The following is a 20,127-nucleotide window of genomic DNA, read 5'->3' on the forward strand; positions in this document are numbered from 1 at the left end:
ATCGTACTGCCCTGTAACTCATCGTATCTCCCTGTAACTCATCGTACTACCGCGTAACTCATCGTACTGCCGTGTAACTCATCGTACTGCCCCGTAACACATCGTACTGCCCCGTAACTCATCATACTGCCGCGTAACTCATCGTACTGCCCCATAACTCATCGTACTGCCCCATAACTCATCGTACTGCCCCATAACTCATCGTACTGCCGTGTAACTCATCGTACTGCCCCGTAACTCATCGTACTGCCCCGTTACTCATGGTACTGCCGCGTAACTCATCGTACTGCCCCGTAACTCATCGTACTGCCCCGTAACTCAACGTACTGCCGTGTAACTCATCGTACTGCCGCGTAACTCATCGTACTGCCCCATCACTCATCGTACTGCCCCGTAACTCATCATACTGTGCCGTAACTCATCGTACTGCCCCGTAACTCATCGTACTCCCATTTAACTCATCGTGCTGCCCAGCAACTCATCATACTGCCCCGTAACTCATCGTACTGCAATGTAACTCATCGTACTGCTGCGTTTCTCATCGTACCGCCCTGTAACTCATCATACTATCGTGTAACTCTTCGTACTGCCCCGTAACACAACGTACTGCCCCGTAACTCATCGTACGGCCCCGTAACTCATCGTACAGCCCTGTAACTCATCGTACTGCCCCGTAACTCATCGTACTGCCCGGTAACTCATCGTACTGCCCCGTAACTCAATGTACTGCCGTGTAACTCATCGTACTGCCCCGTTACTCATCGTACTGCCCCGTAACTCATCGTACTGCCCCGTAACTCAGCGTTCTGTGCTATAACTCATCGTACTGCCGTGTAAGTCATCGTGCTGCCCCGTAACTCATCGTACTGCCGCGTAAATCATCGTACTGCCGTGTAACTCATCGTACTGCCCCGTAACTCATCGTACTCCCATTTAACTCATCGTGCTGCCCAGCAACTCATCATACTGCCCCGTAACTCATCGTACTGCAATGTAACTCATCGTACCGCTGCGTAACTCATCGTACCGCCCTGTAACTCATCATACTATCGTGTAACTCATCGTACTGCCCCGTAACACATTGTACTGCCCCGTAGCTCATCGTACTGCCGCGTAACTCATCGTACTGCCCTGTACCTCATGGTACTGCCGTGCAACTCATCGTACTGCCCCGTAACTCATCGTACTGCACCGTAACTCATCGCACTGCCCCGTAACTCATCATACTGCTGTGCAACTCATCATACTGCCCCATAACTCATCGTACTGCCCGTAACTCATCGTACTGCCCCGTAACTCATCGTACTGCCCCATTACTCATCGTACTGCACCATAACTCATGGTACTGCCCTGTAACTCATCGTACTACCGAGTTACTCATCGTACTGCCATGTAACTCATCGTACTGCCCCGTAACACATCATACTGCCCCGTAACTCATCGTACTACCCTCTAACTCTTCGTACTGCCCCGTAACTCACCGTACTGCCGCGTAACTCATCATTCTGCCGTGTAACTCATCGTACTGCCCCATAATTCATCGTACTGCTCCGTAACTCATCGTACTGCCGCGTAACTCATAGTACTGCCCTTTAACTCATCGTACTGCCCTGTAACTCATCGTATCTCCCTTTAACTCATCGTACTACCGAGTTACTCATCATACTGCCGTGTAACTCATCGTACTGCCCCTTAACTCATCGTACTGCCCCGTAACACATCATACTGCCCTGTAACTCATCGTACTGCCGCGTAACTCATCGTACCGCCCTGTAACTCATCATACTATCGTGTAACTCATCGTACTGCCCCGTAACTCATCGTACTGCCCCGTAACTCATCGTACAGCCCTGTAACTCATAGTACTGCCCCGTAACTCATCGTACTGCCCCGTAACTCATCGTACTGCCCCGTAACTCATCGTACTGCCCCGTAACTCATCGTACAGCCCTGTAACTCATCGTACTGCCCCGTAACACATCGTACTGCCCCGTAACTCATCGTACTGCACCGTAACTCATTGTACTGCGCCGTAACTCATCGTACTGCCCCGTAACTCATCGTACTGCCATGTAACTCATCGTACCGCTGCGTAACTCATCGTACCGCCCTGTAACTCATCGTACTGCCGTGTAACTCATCGTACTGCCCCGTAACACATCGTACTGCCCCGTAACTCATCGTACTGCACCGTAACACATTGTACTGCGCCGTAACTCATCGTACTGCCCCGTAACTCATCGTACCGCCTTGTAACTCATCGTACTGCACCGTAGCTCATCGTACTGCCCCGTAACTCATCATACTGCCCCGTAACTCATCGTACTGCCGTGTAACTCATCATACTGCCCCGTAACTCATCGTACTGTGCCGTAACTCATCGTACTGCCCCGTAACTCATCGTACTCCCATTTAACTCATCGTACTGCCCAGCAACTCATCATACTGCCCCGTTACTCATTGTACTGCAATGTAACTCATCGTACCGCTGCGTAACTCATCGTACCACCCTGTAGCTCATCATACTATCGTGTAACTCATCGTACTGCCCCGTAACACATCGTACTGCCCCGTAACTCATCGTACTGCCCCGTAACTCATCGTACAGCCCTGTAACTCATCGTACTGCCCCGTAACTCATCGTACTGCCCCGTAACTCATCGTACTGCCCCGTAACTCAATGTACTGCCGTGTAACTCATCGTACTGCCCCGTAACTCATCGTACTGCCATGTAACTCATCGTACCGCTGCGTAACTCATCGTACCATCCTGTAACTCATCGTACTGCCGTGTAACTCATCGTACTGCCCCGTAACACATCGTACTGCCCCGTAACTCATCGTACTGTGCCGTAACTCATCGTACTGCCCCGTAACTCATCGTACTCCCATTTAACTCATCGTACTGCCCAGCAACACATCATACTGCCCCGTAACTCATCGTACTGCCCGTAACTCATCGTACTACACGTAACTCATTGTACTGCCCCGTAACTCATCGTACTGCGCCGTATACTCATTGTACTGCCGCGTAACTCATCGTACTGCCGCGTAACTCATCGTACTGCCGTGTAACTCATCGTACTGCCCCGTAACACATCGTACTGCCCCGTAACTCATCGTACTGCCGTGTAACTCATCGTACTGCCCCGTTACTCATCATACTGCCCCGTAACTCAACAGATTGCCATGTAACTCATCGTATCTCCCTGTAACTCATCGTACCACCGCGTAACTCATCGTACTGCCGCGTAACTCATCGTACTGCCCCGTAACACATCGTACTGCCCTGTAACTCATCGTACTGCCCCGTAACTCAACGTACTGCCATGTAACTCATCGTACTGCCCCGTTACTCATCATACGGCCGCGTAACTCATCGTACTGCCCCATAACTCATCGTACTGCCCTGTAACTCATCGTACTGCCCCATAACTCATCGTACTGCCCCGTAACTCATCGTACTGCCCCGTAACTCATCGTACTGCCCCGTAACACATCATACTGCCCCGTAACTCATCGTACTGCCATGTAACTCATCGTACCGCTGCGTAACTCATCGTACCGCCCTGTAACTCATCGTACTGCCGTGTAACATATTGTACTGCCCCGTAACACATTGTACTGCCCCGTAACTCATCGTACTGCCCCGTAACTCATCGTGCAGTCCTGTAACTCATCGTACGGCCCCGTAACTCATCGTACTGCCCCGTAACTCAACGTACTGCCGTGTAACTCATCGTACTGCACTTTTACTCATCATTCTGCCGCGTAACTCATCGTACTGCCCCGTAACTCATCGTACTGCCCCGTAACGCATCGTACTGCCCTGTAACTCATCGTACTGCCCCATTACTCATCGTACCGCTGTGTAAATCATCTTACCGCCCCGTAACTCATCGTACTGCCCCGTTCCTCATCGTACTGCCCCGTAATTCATCGTACTGCCCCGTAACTCATCGTACTACTCTTTAACTCTTTGTACTGCCCCTTAACTCATCGTACTGCCACGTAACTCATCGTACTGCCGTGTAACTCATCGTACTGCCCCGTTACTCATCATACTGCCACGTAACTCATAGTACTGCCGCGTAACTCATCATAAAGCCCTGTAACTCATCGTACTGCTGCGGAACTCATCGTACTGCCCTGTAACTCATCGTACTGCCCTGTAACTCATCGTATCTCCCTGTAACTCATCGTACTACCGCGTAACTCATCGTACTGCCGTGTAACTCATCGTACTGCCCCGTAACACATCGTACTGCACGGTAACTCATCATACTGCCGCGTAACTCATCGTACTGCCCCATAACTCATCGTACTGCCCCATAACTCATCGTACTGCCCCATAACTCATCGTACTGCCGTGTAACTCATCGTACTGCCCCGTAACTCATCGTACTGCCCCGTTACTCATGGTACTGCCGCGTAACTCATCGTACTGCCCCGTAACTCATCGTACTGCCCCGTAACTCAACGTACTGCCGTGTAACTCATCGTACTGCCGCGTAACTCATCGTACTGCCACATCACTCATCGTACTGCCCCGTAACTCATCATACTGTGCCGTAACTCATCGTACTGTCCCGTAGCTCATCGTACTGTCCCGTAACTCAACGTACTGCCGTGTAGCTCATCGTGCTGCCGCGTAACTCATCATACTGCCCGTAACTCAGCGTTCTGTGCTATAACTCATCGTACTGCCGTGTAACTCATCGTGCTGCCCCGTAGCTCATCGTACTGCCGCGTAAATCATCGTACTGCCGTGTAACTCATCGTACTGCCCCGTAACTCATCGTACTCCCATTTAACTCATCGTGCTGCCCAGCAACTCATCATACTGCCCCATAACTCATCGTACTGCAATGTAACTCATCATACCGTCTTGTAACTCATCGTACTGCACCGTAGCTCATCGTACCGTCTTGTAACTCATCGTACTGCACCATAGCTCATCGTACTGCCCCGTACCTCATCATACTGTGCCGTAACTCATCGTACTGCCCCGTAACTCATCGTACTCCCATTTAACTCGTCGTACTGCCCCGTAACTCATCATACTGCCCCGTAACTCATCGTACTGCCATGTAACTCATGGTACCGCTGCGTAACTCATCGTGCCGCCCTGTAACTCATCGTACTGCCGTGTAACTCATCGTACTGCCCCGTAACACATCGTACTGCCCCGTAACTCATCGTACTGCACCGTAACTCATCGTACTGCGCCGTAACTCATCGTACTGCCCCGTAACTCATCGTACTGCCATGTAACTCATCGTACTGCCCCGTAACTCATCGTGCAGTCCTGTAACTCATCGTACGGCCCCGTAACTCATCGTACTGCCCCGTAACTCAACATACTGCCGTGTAACTCATCGTACTGCACTTTTACTCATCATTCTGCCGCGTAACTCATCGTACTGCCCCGTAACTCATCGTACTGCCCCGTAACGCATCGTACTGCCCTGTAACTCATCGTACTGCCCCATAACTCATCGTACCGCTGTGTAAATCATCTTACCGCCCCGTAACTCATCGTACTGCCCCGTTCCTCATCGTACTGCCCCATAACTCATCGTACTGCCCCGTAACTCATCGTACTGCCCCGTAACTCATCGTCCTACCCTTTAACTCTTCGTACTGCCCCGTAACTCTTCGTACTGCCGCGTAACTCATCGTACTGCCGTGTAACTCATCGTACTGCCCCATAATTTATCGTACTGCCACGTAACTCATAGTACTGCCCTGTAACTCATCGTACTGCCCTGTAACTCATCGTATCTCCCTTTAACTCATCGTACTACCAAGTTACTCATAGTACTGCCGTGTAACTCATCGTACTGCCCCATAATTCATCGTACGGCCGCGTAACTCATCATACAGCCCTGTAACTCATCGTACTGCCGCGTAACTCATCGTACTGCCCTTTAACTCATCGTACTGCCCTGTAACTCATCGTATCTCCCTTTAACTCATCGTACTACCGAGTTACTCATCGTACTGCCGTGTAACTCATCGTACTGCCCCGTAATATAGCATACTGCCCCGTAACTCATCGTACTGCCCGTCGCTCAACGTACTGCCGTGTCACTCATCGTATTGCCCCGTTACTCATCATACTACCGCGTAACTCATCGTACTGCCCCATAACTCATCGTCCTGCCCCGTAACTCTTCGTACTGCCCCGTAACTCATCGTACTACCCTTTAACTCTTCGTACTGCCCCGTAACTCTTCGTACTGCCGCGTAACTCATCGTACTGCCGTGTAACTCATCGTACTGCCCCATAATTTATCGTACTGCCGCGTAACTCATCGTACTGCCGCGTAACTCATCATACAGCCCTGTAACTCATCGTACTGCCGCGTAACTCATAGTACTGCCCTGTAACTCATCGTACTGCCCTGTAACTCATTGTATCTCCCTTTAACTCATCGTGCTACCAAGTTACTCATAGTACTGCCGTGTAACTCATCGTACTGCCCCATAATTCATCGTACGGCTGCGTAACTCATCATACAGCCCTGTAACTCATCGTACTGCCGCGTAACTCATCGTACTGCCCTTTAACTCATCGTACTGCCCTGTAACTCATCGTACTACCGAGTTACTCATCGTACTGCCGTGTAACTCATCGTACTGCCCCGTAATATAGCATACTGCCCCGTAACTCATCGTACTGCCCGTCACTCAACGTACTGCCGTGTCACTCATCGTATTGCCCCGTTACTCATCATACTACCGCGTAACTCATCGTACTGTCCCATAACTCATCGTACTGCCCCGTAACACATCGTACTTCCCCGTAACTCATCGTACTGCCGTGTAACTCATCGTACTGCCCCGTAACTCATTGTACTGCCCCGTAACTCATCGTACTTCCCCGTAACTCATCGTACTGCCGTGTAACTCATCGTACAGCACTGTAACTCATCGTACTGCCCTGTAACTCATCGTACTGCCCTGTAACTCATCGTACTTGACCGTAACTCATCGTACTTGACCGTAACTCATCGTACTGCCGTGTAACTCATCGTACTTCCCCGTAACTCATCGTACTGTGCCGTAACTCATCGTACTGCCCCGTAACTCATCGTACTCCCATTTAACTCATCGTACTGCCCAGCAACTCATCATACTGCCCCGTAACTCATCGTACTGCAATGTAACTCATCGTACCGCTGCGTGACTCATCGTACTGCCCCGTTACTCATCGTACTGCCCCGTAACTCATCGTACTGTTCTGAAACTCATCGTGCAGCCCCGTAACTCATCGTACTGCCGTGTAACTCAACGTACCGCCCCATAACTCATCTTCCTGCCCCGTAACTCTTCATACTGCCCCGTAACTCATCGTACTACCCCATAATTCATCGTACTGCCGTGTAACTCATCGTACTGCCCCATAATTTATCGTACTGCCGCGTAACTCATCGTACTGCCGCGTAACTCATCATACAGCCCTGTAACTCATCGTACTGCCGCGTAACTCATAGTACTGCCCTGTAACTCATCGTACTGCCCTGTAACTCATCGTATCTCCCTTTAACTCATCGTACTGCCGAGTTACTCATCGTACTGCCATGTACCTCATCGTACTGCCCCGTAACTCAACGTACTGCTGTGTAACTCATCGTACTGCCGCGTAACTCATCGTACTGCCCCATAACTCATCGTACTGCCCCGTAACTCATCGTACTTCACCGTAACTCATCGTACTGCCGTATAACTCATCGTACTGCCCCGTACCTCATTGTACTGCGCCGTAACTCATCGTACTGCCCCGTAACTCATCATACCGTCTTGTAACTCATGGTACTGCCGTGTAACTCATCGTACTGCCCCGTAACTCATCATACTGTGCCGTAACTCATCGTACTGCCCCGTAACTCATCGTACTGCCCTGTAACTCATCGTACAGCCCCGTAACTCATCATACTGCCGTATAACTCATCGTACCGCCCTGTAACTCATCATACTATCGTGTAACTCATCGTACTGCCCCGTAACACATCGTACTGCCCCGTAGCTCATCGTACTGCCCCGTAACTCATCGTACAGCCCTGTAACTCATCGTACTGCCCCGTAACTCATCGTACTGCCCCGTAACTCATCGTACTGCCCCGTAATTCAATGTACTGCCGTGTAACTCATCGTACTGCCCCGTTACTCATCGTACTGCCCCGTAACTCATCGTACTCCCATTTAACTCATCGTACTGTCCAGCAACTCATCATATTGCCCCGTAACTCATCGTACTGCAATGTAACTCATCGTACCGTCTTGTAACTCATCGTACTGCACCGTAGCTCATCGTACCGTCTTGTAACTCATCGTACTGCACCGTAGCTCATCGTACTGCCCCGTAACTCATCATACTGTGCCGTAACTCATCGTACTGCCCCGTAACACATCGTAGTCCCATTTAACTCGTCGTACTGCCCCGTAACTCATCATACTGCCCCGTAGCTCATCGTACTGCCATGTAACTCATCGTACCGCTGCGTAACTCATCGTACTGCCCCGTCACTCAATGTACTGCCGTGTAACTCATCGTACTGCCCCGTTACTCATCGTACTGCCCCGTAACTCATCGTACTCCCATTTAACTCATCGTACTGCCCAGCAACTCATCATACTGCCCCGTAACTCATCGTACTGCAATGTAACTCATCGTACCGTCTTGTAACTCATCGTACTGCACCGTAGCTCATCGTACCGTCTTGTAACTCATCGTACTGCACCATAGCTCATCGTACTGCCCCGTACCTCATCATACTGTGCCGTAACTCATCGTACTGCCCCGTAACTCATCGTACTCCCATTTAACTCGTCGTACTGCCCCGTAACTCATCATACTGCCCCGTAACTCATCGTACTGCCATGTAACTCATCGTACCGCTGCGTAACTCATCGTACCGCCCTGTAACTCATCGTACTGCCGTGTAACTCATCGTACTGCCCCGTAACACATCGTACTGCCCGTAACTCATCGTACTGCACCGTAACTCATTGTACTGCGCCGTAACTCATCGTACTGCCCCGTAACTCATCGTACTGCCAGGTAACTCATCGTACCGCTGCGTAACTCATCGTACCGCCCTGTAACTCATCGTACTGCCGTGTAACTCATCGTACTGCCCCGTAACACATCGTACTGCCCCGTAACTCATCGTACTGCACCGTAACTCATTGTACTACGCCGTAACTCATCGTACTGCCCCGTAACTCATCGTACTGCCATGTAACTCATCGTACCGCTGCGTAACTCATCGTACCGCCCTTTAACTCATCGTACTGCCGTGTAACTCATCGTACTGCCCCGTAACACATCGTACTGCCCCGTAACTCATCGTACTGCACCGTAGCTCATTGTACTGCGCCGTAACTCATCGTACTGCCCCGTAACTCATCGTACCGCCTTGTAACTCATCGTACTGCACCGTAGCTCATCGTACTGCCCCGTAACTCATCATACTGCCCCGTAACTCATCGTACTGCCGTGTAACTCATCGTACCGCTGCGTAACTCATCGTACCGCCCTGTAACTCATCGTACTGCCGTGTAACTCATCGTACTGCCCCGTAACTCATCGTACTGCCCCGTTACTCATGGTACTGCCGCGTAACTCATCGTACTGCCCCGTAACTCATCGTACTGCCCCGTAACTCATTGTACTGCCCCGTAACTCACCGTACTGCCCTGTAACTCATCATACTGCCCCGTAACTCATCGTACTGCACCATAACTCATCGTACTGCCCCGTAACTCATCGTACTGCCCCGTAACTCATCGTACTGCCCCGTTACTCATCATTCTGCCGCATAACTCATCGTACTGCCCCGTAACTCATCGTACTGCCCTGTAACCCATCGTACTGCCGTGTAACTCATCGCACTGCCCCTTGACTCATCGTACTGCCCCATAACTCATCGTACTGCCGTGTAACTCATCGTACTGCCCCGTAACTCATCGTACTGCACGTAACTCATTGTACTGCCCCGTAACTCATCGTACTGCGCCGTAACTCATCGTACTGCCCCGTAACTCATCATACTGTCTTGTAACTTATCGTACTGCCCCGTAACTCATCGTACTGCCCCATAACTCATCACACTGTGCCGTAACACATCGTACTGCCCCGTAACTCATCGTACTCCCATTTAACTCATCGTACTGCCGCATAACACATCGTACTGCCACGTAACTCATCGTACTGCCATGTAACTCATCGTACCGCTGCGTAACTCATCGTACCGCCCTGTAACTCATCGTACTGCCCCGTAACACATCATACTGCCCCGTAACTCATCGTACTGCCGTGTACCTCATCGTACTGCCCTGTAACTCATCGTACTGCCCTGTAACTCATCGTACTGCCGTGTAACTCATCGTTCTGCCTCATAACTCATCGTACTACCCTGTAACTCATCGTACTGCCCCGTAACACATCGTACTGCCCCGTAACTCATCGTACTGCCCCGTAACGCAACGTACTGCCATGTAACTCATCGTACTGCCCCGTTACTCATCATACTGCCGCGTAACTCATCGTACTGCCCCATAACTCATCGTACTCCCCTGTAACTCATCGTACTGCCCCATAACTCATCGTACTGCCCCGTAACTCATCGTACTGCCCTGTAAGTCATCGTACTGCCGTGTAACACATTGTACTGCCCCGTAACACATTGTACTGCCCCGTAACTCATCGTACTGCCCCGTAACTCATCGTGCAGTCCTGTAACTCATCGTACGGCCCCGTAACTCATCGTACTGCCCCGTAACTCAACGTACTGCCGTGTAATTCATCGTACTGCACTTTTACTCATCATTCTGCCGCGTAACTCATCGTACTGCCCCGTAACTCATCGTACTGCCCCGTAACGCATCGTACTGCCCTGTAACTCATCGTACAGCCCCATAACTCATCGTACCGCTGTGTAAATCATCTTACCGCCCCGTAACTCATCGTACTGCCCCGTACCTCATCGTACTGCCCCGTAACTCATCGTACTGCCCCGTAACTCATCGTACTACTCTTTAACTCTTTGTACTGCCACTTAACTCATCGTACTGCCACGTAACTCATCGTACTGCCGTGTAACTCATCGTACTGCCCCGTTACTCATCATACTGCCACGTAACTCATAGTACTGCCGCGTAACTCATCATAAAGCCCTGTAATTCATCGTACTGCTGCGGAACTCATCGTACTGCCCTGTAACTCATCGTACTGCCCTGTAACTCATCGTATCTCCCTGTAACTCATCGTACTACCGCGTAACTCATCGTACTGCCGTGTAACTCATCGTACTGCCCCATAACTCATCGTACTGCACCATAACTCATCGTACTGCCGTGTAACTCATCATACTGCCCCGTAACTCATCGTACTGCCGCGTAACTCATCGTACTGCCCTGTAACTCATCGTACTGCCCTGTAACTCATCGTATCTCCCTTTAACTCATCGTACTACCGAGTTACTCATCGTACTGCCGTGTAACTCATCGTACTGCCCCGTAACACATCATACTGCCGCGTAACTCATCGTACTGCCCCGTAACTCAACGTACTGCCGTGTAACTCATCGTACTGCCGCGTAACTCATTGTACTGCCCCATAACTCATCGTACTGCCCCGTAACTCATCGTACTTCACGGTAACTCATCGTACTGCCGTGTAACTCATCGTACTGCCCCGTAACTCATTGTACTGCGCCGTAACTCATCGTACTGCCCCGTAACTCATCATACCGTCATGTAACTCATGATACTGCCGTGTAACTCATCGTACTGCCCCGTAACTCATCATACTGTGCCGTAACTCATCGTACAGCCCCGTAACTCATCATACTGCCGTGTAACTCAACGTACCGCCCCATAACTCATCGTCCTGCCCCGTAACTCTTCGTACTGCCCCGTAACTCATCGTACTACCCTTTAACTCTTCGTACTGCCCCGTAACTCTTCGTACTGCCGCGTAACTCATCGTACTGCCGTGTAACTCATCATACTGCCCCATAATTTATCGTACTGCCACGTAACTCATAGTACTGCCCTGTAACTCATCGTACTGCCCTGTAACTCATCGTATCTCCCTTTAACTCATCGTACTACCAAGTTACTCATAGTACTGCCGTGTAACTCATCGTACTGCCCCTTAATTCATCGTACGGCCGCGTAACTCATCATACAGCCCTGTAACTCATCGTACTGCCGCGTAACTCATCGTACTGCCCTTTAACTCATCGTACTGCCCTGTAACTCATCGTATCTCCCTTTAACTCATCGTACTACCGAGTTACTCATCGTACTGCCGTGTAACTCATCGTACTGCCCCGTAACACATCATACTGCCGCGTAACTCATCGTACTGCCCCGTAACTCAACGTACTGCCGTGTAACTCATCGTACTGGCGCGTGACTCATTGTACTGCCCCATAACTCATCGTACTGCCCCGTAACTCATCGTACTTCACGGTAACTCATCGTACTGCCGTGTAACTCATCGTACTGCCCCGTAACTCATTGTACTGCGCCGTAACTCATCGTACTGCCCCGTAACTCATCATACCGTCATGTAACTCATGATACTGCCGTGTAACTCATCGTACTGCCCCGTAACTCATCATACTGTGCCGTAACTCATCGTACAGCCCCGTAACTCATCATACTGCCGTGTAACTCAACGTACCGCCCCATAACTCATCGTCCTGCCCCGTAACTCTTCGTACTGCCCCGTAACTCATCGTACTACCCTTTAACTCTTCGTACTGCCCCGTAACTCTTCGTACTGCCGCGTAACTCATCGTACTGCCGTGTAACTCATCGTACTGCCCCATAATTTATCGTACTGCCACGTAACTCATAGTACTGCCCTGTAACTCATCGTACTGCCCTGTAACTCATCGTATCTCCCTTTAACTCATCGTACTACCAAGTTACTCATAGTACTGCCGTGTAACTCATCGTACTGCCCCATAATTCATCGTACGGCTGCGTAACTCATCATACAGCCCTGTAACTCATCGTACTGCCGCGTAACTCATCGTACTGCCCTTTAACTCATCGTACTGCCCTGTAACTCATCGTATCTCCCTTTAACTCATCGTACTACCGAGTTACTCATCGTACTGCCATGTAACTCATCGTACTGCCCCGTAATTTAGCATACTGCCCCGTAACTCATCGTACTGCCCGTCACTCAACGTACTGCCGTGTCACTCATCGTATTGCCCCGTTACTCATCATACTACCGCGTAACTCATCGTACTGCCCCATAACTCATCGTCCTGCCCCGTAACTCTTCGTACTGCCCCGTAACTCATCGTACTACCCTTTAACTCTTCGTACTGCCCCGTAACTCTTTGTACTGCCGCGTAACTCATCGTACTGCCGTGTAACTCATCGTACTGCCCCATAATTTATCGTACTGCCGCGTAACTCATCGTACTGCCGCGTAACTCATCATACAGCCCTGTAACTCATCGTACTGCCGCGTAACTCATAGTACTGCCCTGTAACTCATCGTACTGCCCTGTAACTCATTGTATCTCCCTTTAACTCATCGTACTACCAAGTTACTCATAATACTGCCGTGTAACTCATCGTACTGCCCCATAATTCATCGTACGGCTGCGTAACTCATCATACAGCCCTGTAACTCATCGTACTGCCGCGTAACTCATCGTACTGCCCTTTAACTCATCGTACTGCCCTGTAACTCATCGTATCTCCCTTTAACTCATCGTACTACCGAGTTACTCATCGTACTGCCGTGTAACTCATCGTACTGCCCCGTAATATAGCATACTGCCCCGTAACTCATCGTACTGCCCGTCACTCAACGTACTGCCGTGTCACTCATCGTATTGCCCCGTTACTCATCATACTACCGCGTAACTCATCGTACTGTCCCATAACTCATCGTACTGCCCCGTAACTCATCGTACTTCCCCGTAACTCATCGTACTGCCGTGTAACTCATCGTACTGCCCCGTAACTCATTGTACTGCCCCGTAACTCATCGTACTTCCCCGTAACTCATCGTACTGCCGTGTAACTCATCGTACAGCACTGTAACTCATCGTACTGCCCTGTAACTCATCGTACTTGACCGTAACTCATCGTACTGCCGTGTAACTCATCGTACTTCCCTGTAACTCATCGTACTGTGCCGTAACTCATCGTACTGCCCCGTAACTCATCGTACTCCCATTTAACTCATCGTACTGCCCAGCAACTCATCATACTGCCCCGTAACTCATCGTACTGCAATGTAACTCATCGTACCGCTGCGTGACTCATCGTACCGCCCTGCAACTCATCATACTATCGTGTAACCCATCGTAATGCACCTTAACACATCGTACTGCCCCGTAACTCATCGTACTGCCCTGTAACTCATCGTACAGCCCTGTAACTCATCGTACTGCCCCGTAACTCATCGTACTGCCCCGTAACTCAATGTACTGCCGTGTAACTCATCGTACTGCCCCGTTACTCATCGTACTGCCCCGTAACTCATCGTACTGTTCTGTAACTCATCGTGCAGCCCCGTAACTCATCGTACTGCCGTGTAACTCAACGTACCGCCCCATAACTCATCGTCCTGCCCCGTAACTCTTCATACTGCCCCGTAACTCATCGTACTACCCTTTAACTCTTCGTACTGCCCCGTAACTCATCGTACTGCCCCATAATTCATCGTACTGCCCCGTAACTCATCGTACTGCCGCGTAACTCATCATACAGCCCTGTAACTCATCGTACTGCCGCGTAACTCATCATACAGCCCTGTAACTCATCGTACTGCCGCGTAACTCATAGTACTGCCCTGTAACTCATCGTACTGCCCTGTAACTCATCGTATCTCCCTTTAACTCATCGTACTGCCGAGTTACTCATCGTACTGCCGTGTAACTCATCGTACTGCCCCGTAACTCAACGTACTGCTGTGTAACTCATCGTACTGCCGCGTAACTCATCGTACTGCCCCATAACTCATCGTACTGCCCCGTAACTCATCGTACTTCACCGTAACTCATCGTACTGCCGTGTAACTCATCGTACTGCCCCGTAACTCATTGTACTGCGCCGTAACTCATCGTACTGCCCCGTAACTCATCATACCGTCTTGTAACTCATCGTACTGCCCTGTAACTCATCGTACAGCCCCGTAACTCATCATACTGCCGTGTAACTCATCGTACCGCCCTGAAACTCATCATACTATCGTGTAACTTATCGTACTGCCCCGTAACACATCGTACTGCCCCGTAGCTCATCGTACTGCCCCGTAACTCATCGTACAGCCCTGTAACTCATCGTACTGCCCCGTAACTCATCGTACTGCCCCGTAACTCATCGTACTGCCCCGTAATTCAATGTACTGCCGTGTAACTCATCGTACTGCCCCGTTACTCATCGTACTGCCCCGTAACTCATCGTACTCCCATTTAACTCATCGTACTGCCCAGCAACTCATCATATTGCCCCGTAACTCATCGTACTGCAATGTAACTCATCGTACCGTCTTGTAACTCATCGTACTGCACCGTAGCTCATCGTACCGTCTTGTAACTCATCGTACTGCACCGTAGCTCATCGTACTGCCCCGTAACTCATCATACTGTGCCGTAACTCATCGTACTGCCCCGTAACACATCGTACTCCCATTTAACTCGTCGTACTGCCCCGTAACTCATCATACTGCCCCGTAACTCATCGTACTGCCATGTAACTCATCGTACCGCTGCGTAACTCATCGTACTGCCCCGTCACTCAATGTACTGCCGTGTAACTCATCGTACTGCCCCGTTACTCATCATACTGCCCCGTAACTCATCGTACTCCCATTTAACTCATCGTACTGCCCAGCAACTCATCATACTGCCCCGTAACTCATCGTACTGCAATGTAACTCATCGTACCGTCTTGTAACTCATCGTACTGCACCGTAGCTCATCGTACCGTCTTGTAACTCATCGTACTGCACCATAGCTCATCGTACTGCCCCGTACCTCATCATACTGTGCCGTAACTCATCGTATTGCCCCGTAACTCATCGTACTCCCATTTAACTCGTCGTACTGCCCCGTAACTCATCATACTGCCCCGTAACTCATCGTACTGCCATGTAACTCATCGTACCGCTGCGTAACTCATCGTACCGCCCTGTAACTCATCGTACTGCCGTGTAACTCATCGTACTGCCCCGTAACACATCGTACTGCCCCGTAACTCATCGTACTGCACCGTAACTCATTGTACTACGCCGTAACTCATCGTACTGCCCCGTAACTCATCGTACTGCCATGTAACTCATCGTACCGCTGCGTAACTCATCGTACCGCCCTGTAACTCATCGTACTGCCGTGTAACTCATCGTACTGACCCGTAACACATCGTACTGCCCCGTAACTCATCGTACTGCACCGTAACTCATTGTACTGCGCCGTAACTCATCGTACTGCCCCGTAACTCATCGTACCGCCTTGTAACTCATCGTACTGCACCGTAGCTCATCGTACTGCCCCGTAACTCATCATACTGCCCCGTAACTCATCGTACTGCCGTGTAACTCATCGTACCGCTGCGTAACTCATCGTACCGCCCTGTAACTCATCGTACTGCCGTGTAACTCATCGTACTGCCCCGTAACACATCGTACTGCCCCGTAACTCATCGTACTGCCCCGTAACTCATCGTACAGCACTGTAACTCATCGTACTGCCCTGTAACTCATCGTATCTCCCTTTAACTCATCGTACTACCGAGTTACTCATCATACTGCCGTGTAACTCATCGTACTGCCCCTTAACTCATCGTACTGCCCCGTAACACATCATACTGCCCTGTAACTCATCGTACTGCCGCGTAACTCATAGTACTGCCCTTTAACTCATCGTACTGCCCTGTAACTCATCGTATCTCCCTTTAACTCATCGTACTACCGAGTTACTCATCGTACTGCCGTGTAACTCATAGTACTGCCCCGTAACACATCATACTGCCCCGTAACTCATCGTACTGCCCGTCACTCAACGTACTGCCGTGTAACTCATCATACTGCCCCGTTACTCATCATACTGCCGCGTAACTCATCGTACTACCCCGTAACTCATCGTACTTTCCCGTAACTCATTGTACTGCCGCGTAACTCATCGTACTGCCACGTAACTCATCGTACTGCCGTGTAACTCATCGTACTGCCCCGTAACACATCGTACTGCCCCGTTACTCATCATACTGCCCCGTAACTCAACATATTGCCATGTAACTCATTGTACTGCCCCGTTACTCATCATACGGCCGCGTAACTCATCGTACTGCCCCATAACTCATCGTACTGCCCTGTAACTCATCGTACTGCCCCATAACTCATCGTACTGCCCCGTAACTCATCGTACTGCCCCGTAACTCATCGTACTGCCCCGTAACACATCATACTGCCCCGTAACTCATCGTACTGCCATGTAACTCATCGTACCGCTGCGTAACTCATCGTACCGCCCTGTAACTCATCGTACTGCCGTGTAACATATTGTACTGCCCCGTAACACATTGTACTGCCCCGTAACTCATCGTACTGCCCCGTAACTCATCGTGCAGTCCTGTAACTCATCGTACGGCCCCGTAACTCATCGTACTGCCCCGTAACTCAACGTACTGCCGTGTAACTCATCGTACTGCACTTTTACTCATCATTCTGCCGCGTAACTCATCGTACTGCCCCGTAACTCATCGTACTGCCCCGTAACGCATCGTACTGCCCTGTAACTCATCGTACTGCCCCATAACTCATCGTACCGCTGTGTAAATCATCTTACCGCCCCGTAACTCATCGTACTGCCCCGTTCCTCATCGTACTGCCCCGTAATTCATCGTACTGCCCCGTAACTCATCGTACTACTCTTTAGCTCTTTGTACTGCCCCTTAACTCATCGTACTGCCACGTAACTCATCGTACTGCCGTGTAACTCATCGTACTGCCCCGTTACTCATCATACTGCCACGTAACTCATAGTACTGCCACGTAACTCATCATAAAGCCCTGTAACTCATCGTACTGCTGCGGAACTCATCGTACTGCCCTGTAACTCATCGTACTGCCCTGTAACTCATCGTATCTCCCTGTAACTCATCGTACTGCCCCATAACTCATCGTACTGCCGTGTAACTCATCGTACTGCCCCGTAACTCATTGTACTGCCCCGTAACTCATCGTACTGCCCCGTTACTCATGGTACTGCCGCGTAACTCATCGTACTGCCCCGTAACTCATCGTACTGACCCGTAACTCATTGTACTGCCCCGTAACTCACCGTACTGCCCTGTAACTCATCATACTGCCCCGTAACTCATCGTACTGCACCATAACTCATCGTACTGCCCCGTAACTCCTCGTACTGCCCCGTAACTCATCGTACTGTCCCGTTACTCATCATTCTGCCGCATAACTCATCGTACTGCCCCGTAACTCATCGTACTGCCCTGTAACCCATCGTACTGCCGTGTAACTCATCGCACTGCCCCTTGACTCATCGTACTGCCCCATAACTCATCGTACTGCCGTGTAACTCATCGTACTGCCCCGTAACTCATCGTACTGCACGTAACTCATTGTACTGCCCCGTAACTCATCGTACTGCGCCGTAACTCATCGTACTGCCCCGTAACTCATCGTACTGCGTCGTAACTCATCGTACTGCCCCGTAACTCATCATACTGTCTTGTAACTTATCATACTGCCCCGTAACTCATCGTACTGCCCCATAACTCATCACACTGTGCCGTAACACATCGTACTGCCCCGTAACTCATCGTACTCCCATTTAACTCATCGTACTGCCGCATAACACATCATACTGCCCCGTAACTCATCGTACTGCCATGTAACTCATCGTACCGCTGCGTAACTCATCGTACCGCCCTGTAACTCATCGTACTGCCCCGTAACACATCATACTGCCCCGTAACTCATCGTACTGCCGTGTAACTCATCGTACTGCCCTGTAACTCATCGTACTGCCCTGTAACTCATCGTACTGCCGTGTAACTCATCGTTCTGCCTCATAACTCATCGTACTACCCTGTAACTCATCGTACTGCCCCGTAACACATCGTACTGCCGCGTAACTCATCGTACTGCCCCGTAACTCAACGTACTGCCATGTAACTCATCGTACTGCCCCGTTACTCATCATACTGCCGCGTAACTCATCGTACTGCCCCATAACTCATCGTACTCCCCTGTAACTCATCGTACTGCCCCATAACTCATCGTACTGCCCCGTAACTCATCGTACTGCCCCGTAACTCATCGTACTGCCCCGTAACACATCGTACTGCCCCGTAGCTCATCGTACTGCCCCGTAACTCATCGTACAGCCCTGTAACTCATCGTACTGCCCCGTAACTCATCGTACTGCCCCGTAACTCATCGTACTGTCCCGTAATTCAATGTACTGCCGTGTAACTCATCGTACTGCCCCGTTACTCATCGTACTGCCCCGTAACTCATCGTACTCCCATTTAACTCATCGTACTGCCCAGCAACTCATCATATTGCCCCGTAACTCATCGTACTGCAATGTAACTCATCGTACCGTCTTGTAACTCATCGTACTGCACCGTAGCTCATCGTACCGTCTTGTAACTCATCGTACTGCACCATAGCTCATCGTACTGCCCCGTACCTCATCATACTGTGCCGTAACTCATCGTACTGCCCCGTAACTCATCGTACTCCCATTTAACTCGTCGTACTGCCCCGTAACTCATCATACTGCCCCGTAACTCATCGTACTACCATGTAACTCATCGTACCGCTGCGTAACTCATCGTACCGCCCTGTAACTCATCGTACTGCCGTGTAACTCATCGTACTGCCCCGTAACACATCGTACTGCCCCGTAACACATCGTACTGCCCCGTAACTCATCGTACTGCACCGTAACTCATTGTACTGCGCCGTAACTCATCGTACTGCCCTGTAACTCATCGTACCGCCTTGTAACTCATCGTACTGCACCGTAGCTCATCGTACTGCCCCGTAACTCATCATACTGCCCCGTAACTCATCGTACTGCTGTGTAACTCATCGTACCGCTGCGTAAC

This window comes from Carcharodon carcharias (assembly GCF_017639515.1).
Source record: "Carcharodon carcharias isolate sCarCar2 chromosome 33 unlocalized genomic scaffold, sCarCar2.pri SUPER_33_unloc_1, whole genome shotgun sequence".
NCBI lineage: Eukaryota > Metazoa > Chordata > Chondrichthyes > Lamniformes > Lamnidae > Carcharodon > Carcharodon carcharias.